This window comes from Vulpes lagopus, chromosome 8 (assembly GCF_018345385.1).
Source record: "Vulpes lagopus strain Blue_001 chromosome 8, ASM1834538v1, whole genome shotgun sequence".
Taxonomy (NCBI): Eukaryota; Metazoa; Chordata; class Mammalia; order Carnivora; family Canidae; genus Vulpes; species Vulpes lagopus.
Genome location: NC_054831.1, coordinates 60,680,401 through 60,687,251, shown reverse-complemented (window position 1 = coordinate 60,687,251; position 6,851 = coordinate 60,680,401).

Below are 6,851 nucleotides of genomic sequence, written 5' to 3'. Positions count from 1 at the left end.
GGGTACGGGTTAGGGTACGGGTTAGTGTACGGTTAGGGTTAGGGTTAGGGTACGGGTTAGGTTTAGGGTTATTGTTAGGGTACGGGTTAGGGGTAGTGTTAGAGTACGGGTTAGGGTAAGGGTTAGGGTTAGTGTTAGGGCTGGGTACGGGTTAGGGTTAGCGTACGGGATAGGGTTAGGTTTAGGGTTAGGTTTAGGGTACAGGTTAGTGTTCAGTTGATGGTTAGGTTTAGGTTTAGGGTTAGGGTTAGGTTTAGGGTTAGAGTACGAGTTAGGGTTAGGGTTAGTGTAAGGGTTAGGGTACGGCATAGGGTTAGGGTTAGAGTTAGGGTACGGTTTAGGATTAGGGTTCAGGATAGTGTTAGGGTTAGGGTACGGGTTAGCATTAGGGTTAGGTTTAGGTTAGGTTTAGGGTTAGGGTTAGGGTACGGTTTAGGGTTATGGTTAGGGTACGGTTTAGGGTACGAGTTAGGGTACGGGTTAGGATTAGGGTTAGGGTTAGGGTACGGGTTAGGGTTAGGGTACTGTTTAGGGTGAGGGTAAGGGTTAGGGTACGGGTTAGGGTTAGGGTTAGGGTACAGTTTAGGGTTAGGTTTAGTTTTAGGTTTAGGGTTAGCATACGGGTTAGGTTTAGGGTTATGGTTAGGGTACGGGTTAGGGTTAGGGTTACGGTTTGGGAAATGGTTAGGGTTAAGGTTAGGGTTAGGGTCAGGGTACGGATTAGGGTTAGGGTTAGGCTTAGGGTACGGGTTAGGGTTAAGGTTAGGATACGGTTTAGGGATAGGTTTAGGGTTAGGGTACGGGTTAGGGTTAGGGTACGGGTTAGGGTACGGGTACGGGTTAGGGTTAGGGCACAGGTTAGGGTACGGGTTAGGGTTAGGTTTAGGGTTAGGGACAGGTTAGGGTTAGGGTAAGGTTACGGGTTAGGGTTAGGTTTAGGGTTAGGGTACGGTTTAGGGTTAGGGTTAGTGTTAGTGTTAGGGTACTGGTTTGGTTTAGGGTTAGGGTAAGGGTTAGGATACGGGTAGGGTTAGGGTACGGGTTAGGGTTAGGTTGAGGGTTATTGTTACGTACGGGTTAGGGTTAGGGTTAGGTTACGGGTTAGGGTTACAGTTAGGTTTAGGCTCAGGGTGCGGTTTAGGGTTAGGGTTAGGGTACTGGTTTGGTTAGAGTTAGGGCTAGGTATCGGGTTAGGTTTAGGGTTAGGGTTAGGTTTAGTGTTAGGGTACAGGATAGGGTTAGGTTTATGTTTAGGGTTACGGTATGGGTTAGCGTTAGGTTTAGGGTAAGGTTACGGGTTAGGGTTAGGGTTAGGGTCAGGGTACGGGTTAGGGTTAGGGTTAGGTTACGAGTTAGGGTTAGGGTTATGGTTAGGGTAGGGTTAGGGTACAGGTTAGGGTTAGGGTTAGCGTACGGTTTAGGGGTAGGTTTAGATTTAGTGTTAGGTTTAGGGTACGGGTTAGGGTTAGGGTTAGGTTTTGGTTTAGGGTACTGGTTAGGGTTAGAGTTAGGGTTAGGTTTGGGGTACAGGATAGGGTTAGGTTTAGGGTTAGGATTAGGGTTACTTTACGGTTTAGCGTTAGGGTTAGGGTTATGGTACGGGTTAGGGTACTGGTTAGGGTTAGGTTTGGGAGGGTAGGGGTTAGGGTTAGGGTCAGGGTTAAGTTTAGGGTTAGGGTACTCGTTTGGTATAGGGCTAGGGTAAGGGTTAGGATACGGGTTAGGGTTAGGGTTAGGGTACAGGTTAGGGTTAGGATTAGGGTTAGGGTACAGGTTAGGGTAAAGGTTAGGTTACGGGTTAGGGTTAGGTTTAGGGTTAGGGATACGTACGGGTTAGGGTTAGGGTTAGGTTTAGGGTTAGGGTGCGGTTTAGGGTTAGGGTTGGTGTTAGGGTTAGGGTACTGGTTTGGTTAGGGTTAGATTAGGGTTAGGGTTAGGTTTAGGGTTAGGGTACATGTTAGGGTTAGGGTTATGGTTAGGGTTACGGTACGGGTTAGCGTTAGGGTTAGGGTAAGGTTACGGGTTAGCGTTAGGGTTAGGTTATGAGTTAGGGTTAAGGTTAGGGTTAGGGTACGGGTAGGGTTAGGGTTAGGGTACTGGTGAGGGTGAGGTTTAGGATTATCCTACGGTTTAGGGGTAGGTTTAGTTTTAGTGTTAGGTTTAGGGTACGGGTTAGGGTTAGGTTTAGGGTTAGGGTACTGGTTAGGGTTAGAGTTAGGGTTAGTTTTATGGTACAGGTTAGGGTTAGGTTTAGGGTTAGGATTAGGGTTACTTTACGGTTTAGCGTTAGGGTTAGGGTTATGGTACGGGTTAGGGTTAGGTTTAGGGTATCGGTTAGAGTATGGGTTAGGGTACTGATTAGGGTTAGGTTTAGCGTTAAGGTTAAGTTACGGATTAGGGTTAGAGTACGGGTTAGGGTACGGTTTAGGTTTATGGTTAGGGAATGGGTTGGGGTTAGGTTTAGGGTTAGGGTTAGGGTAAGGGTTAGGTTTAGGGTACTGATTACTTTTAGGTTACGGGTTAGGGTTAGGATTAGGGTTCGGGTACGGGTTAGGCATAGGTTTCGGGTTAGGGTTAGTTTTAGGGTATGGGTTAGGGTTAGGGTTAGGGTATGGGTTACGGTTAGGGTTAGCGTAAGGGTTAGGATTAGGGTTCGGGTTAGGTTTAGGGTTAGGTTTATGGTACAGGTTAGGGTACGAGTTAGGGTTTAGGGTTAGGGTAAGGGTACGGTTTAGGGTTAAATTTAGGGTTAGGGTTAGGGTTAGGGTTAGGGTATGGGTTAGGTTTAGTCTTAGGGTTAGGGTTAGGGTACTGGTTAGGGTTTGGTTTAGGATTAGGGTTAGGACATGGGTTAGGTTTAGGGTACTGATTATGGTTAGGTTATGAGTTAGGGTTAGGTTTAGGTTGAGGGTTAATGTACGGGTTAGGGTTAGGGTATGGGTTAGTGTTAGGATACGGGTTAGGGTTAGGGTTAGGGTTAGGGTTTGGGTTAGGGTTAGGGAACGGTTTAGTTTAGGGTTAGGGTTAGGGTTAGGGTCCGGTTTAGGGTACGGTTTAGTCTTAGGGTTAGGTTTAGGGTATGGTTTTGTGTTAGGGTTTCGATTAGGGGACGGGTTAGGGTTAGTGTTAGGGTTGGGGTATTGGTTAGGGTTAGGGTTAGGGTTAGGGTATGGGTTAGGGTTAGGGTTGGGTTACGGGTTAGGGTTATGATTAGGGTTAGGGTTAGGGATGGGTTAGGGTTAGGGTTAGGTTACGGGTTAGGTTTAGGTTTAGGGTTAGGTTACGGTTTAGGGTTAGGGTTAGGGTTAGGTTTAGGGTTAGGGTTAGGGTACTGGTTTGGTTTAGGGTTAGGGTAAGGGTTAGGATACGGGTTAGCGTTAGGGTTAGGGTTAGCGTTAGGGATGGGTTAGGGTTAGGGTTAGGTTATGGGATAGGGTTAGGTTTAGGGTTAGGGTACGTTTAGGGTTAGTGTTAGGGTTAGGGTTAAGGTTAGGGAACTGGTTTGGTTTAGGGTTAGTTTAAGGGTTAGGATACGATGTAGGGCTAGGGTTAGGGTTAGGGTACAGTTTAGGGTTAGGGTTAGCGTTAGAGTACAGGTTAGGGTAAGGGTTAGGGTTAGGGTACGGGTTAGGGTTAGGGTTAGGGTTAGCGTTACGTAAGGGTTAGAGTTAGGGTTAGGTTACGGGTTAGGGTTAGGGTTAGTTTTAGGGTTAGTGGGCGGTTTAGGGTTTTGGTTAGGGTTAGGGTTAGGGTTAGGGTACTGGTTTGGTTAGGATTAGGGTTAGGGATAGGTTTAGGGTTAGGGTGAGGGTTAGTTTTAGGGTGAGGGTACAGGTTAGGTTTAGATTTATGGTTAGGGTTTCGGTACGGGTTAGCGTTAGGGTTAGGGTAAGGTTATGGGTTAGGTTAGGGTTAGGGTACGGGTTGGGGTTAGGGTACTGGTTAGGGTGAGGGTTAGGGTTAGCGTACAGTTTAGGGTTGGTTTAGTTTTAGTGTTAGGTTTAGGGTACGGGTTAGGGTAAGGGTTAGGTTTAGGGTTAGGGTACTGGTTAGGGTTAGAGTTAGGGTTAGGTTTAGGGTACACGTTAGGGTTAGGTTTAGGGTTAGGATTAGAGTTACTTTACGGTTTAACGTTAGGATTAGGGTTATGGTATGGGTTAGGTTACGGGTTAGGGTACGGGTTAGGGTTAGGGTTAGTGGACGGCTTAGGTATGGGTTAGGGATAGGGTTAGGGTACCTGTGTGGGTTAGGGTTAGGGTTAGGGTACAGTTTAGTGTTAGGGTTAGGGTTAGGGTACGGTTTAGGGTTAGGGTTAGGGTACGGTTCAGGGTACGGGTTAGTTTTAGTGTTAGGGTTAGGGTACGTTTTAGTGTTTTGGTTTGAATTAGGGGATGGGTTAGGGTTAGTTTTAGGGTTAGGGTATTGTTAGGTTTAGGGTTAGGGTTAGGGTTAGGGTATGGGTAGGGTTAGGGTTGTGTTATGGGTTAGGGTTAGGTTTAGGGTTAGATTTATGGTTAGGGTTCGGATTAGGGTTAGGGTTAGTGTTAGGGTTAGGGTACTGGTTTGGTTTAGGGTTAGGGTTAGGGTACGGTTTAGGTTTAGGTTTAGGTTTAGGGTTAGGTTTGGGGTACGGGTTAGTGTACAGATAGGGTTAGGGTTAGTGTACGGCTTAGGTTATGGGTTAGGGTTAGGGTTAGGGTACGTGTTAGGTTTAGGTTTAGGGTTAGGGTACTGGTAGGGTTAGGTTTATTTTAGGGTAGGGGTTAGGGTTAGGGTTAGGTTTAGGGTTAGGGTCAGGTTTAGGGTGCGGGTTAGGGTTAAGGTTAGGGTTAGGGTTAGGTTTACGGTACGGGTTAGGGTTACTGTTAGGGTACGGCTTAGGGTACGGGTTAGGATTAGTGTTAGGTTTAGTTTTAGGTACTGGTTAGGGTTAGGGTTAGGGTACGGGTTAGGGATAGGGTTAAGATAAGGGTACAGTTTAGGGTTAGGGTTAGGGTTAAGGTGATGTTTAGGGTACGGTTCAGGGTTAGGGTTAGGGATAGAGTTAGAGTAAGGTTGAGGTTTAGGGTACAGGTTAGGGTTAGGGTACGGGTTAGGGTTAGGGTGAGTGTATGGGTTAGGGTCAGGGTTAGGGTTAGGATTAGGTTACGGGTTAGGGTTAGGGCTCGGTACGGGTAAGGGTACCGGTTAGGGTACGGGTTCGGGTTAGGGTACGGGTTCGGGTTAGGGTTAGGGTTAGGGATTGACTTAGGGTTAGGGTGAGGGTACGGGTTAGGTTTAGGTTTAGGGTTAAGGTTAGGGTTAGGGTATGGGTTACGGTACAGTGTAGGGTTAGGGTTATGGTTAGGGTTAGGATACGTGTTAGGGTTAGGGTTAGGTTACGTGTTACTCTACGGGATAGGGTTAGGGTTAGGGTACTGTTTAGGGTTAGGTTTAGGGTTAGGTTTTGGGTTTGGATAAGGGTTAGGTTTAGGGTTAGGGTTAGGGTTAGGGTACTGGTTTGGATTAGTGTTAGGTTTAGGTACGGTTTAGTGTTAGATTTAGGTTTCGGGTTAGGGTTAGGGTTAGGATAATGGTTAGGGTTCGGTTACGGTTTAGGGTTAGGTTTAGGGTTAGGGTTAGGGTACGGTTTAGGGTTAAGGTTAGGGTTAGGGTTAGGGTACTGGTTTGGTTTAGGTTTAGGTTTAGGGAAGGGTTAGGTCTCGGGTAAGGGTTAGGGTTAGGTTTAGGGTACGGGTTAGGGTACGGGTTAGGGTTAGGGTACGGTTTATGGATAGGATACGGGTTAGGGTTAGGATTAAGGTTAGGGTTAGGGTTATGATTACGGTACGGGTAGCGGTAAGGGTTAGAGTTAGTGTACGGGTTAGGGTACGGGTTAGGGTACGGGTTAGGGTTAGGGTTAGGGTAGGGTTAGTGTACTGGTTAGGGTTAGGTTTGGGTAGGGTATGGGTTAGGGTTAGGGTTAGGGTTAAGTTTAGGGTACGGGTTAGGGTTGGGTTAGGTTTAGATTATGGGTTAGGTTTAGGGTTAGGGTACGGGTTAGGGTTAGGGTTAGGCTTAGGGTACTGGTTAGGGTGAGGGTTAAGGTTAGCGTACGGTTTAGGGGTCGGTTAATTTTTGGTGTTAGGTTTAGGGTACGGGTTAGGTTTAGGGTTAGGCTTATGTTTAGGTTACGGGTTAGGGTTAGGTTAGGGTACGTGTTAGGGTTATGGTTAGGTTTAGGGTTAGGTTATGGGTTAGGCGTAGTGTTAGGTTGAGGGTTAAGTTACGGTTTAGGGTTAGGGTTAGGTTTAGGGTTAGGGTAGGTTTAGGGTTAGGGTTAGTGTAATAGTACGGGTTAGGTTTAGGTTTAGGGTTAGGTTTAGGGTACGGGTTAGGGTTAGGGTTAGGTTAGGGTTAGGGTACTGGTTAGGGTTAGTGTTAGGGTTAGGGTACGTTTTAGGGTTAGGGTTAGGGTTAGGGTTAGGTTTAGGGTCAGGTTACGGGTTAGGTTTAGGGTACTGGTTAGGTTTAGGGATCGGGATAGGGTATGGGTTAGGTTTAGGGTTAGGGTACTGGTTACGGTACGGGTTAGGGTTAGGTTAGGGTACTGGCTAGGGTAGGGTTAGGTTTAAGGTACGGGTTAGGGTTATGGTTTGGGTTAGGTTACAGGTTAGGGTTAGGGTGAGGGTAGGGTACGGGTAAGGATTAGGGTTAGGGTTAGGGGACTGGATAGTGTTAGGGTTAGGGTTAGGGTTAGGGTACAAGTTAGGGTTACTTTTAGGTTAGGATTAGGGCTAGGATACAGGTTAGGGTTAGGGTTAGGGTTAGGTTTAGGGAACGGGTTAGGGTTAGGTTTAGGGTTAGTGTAC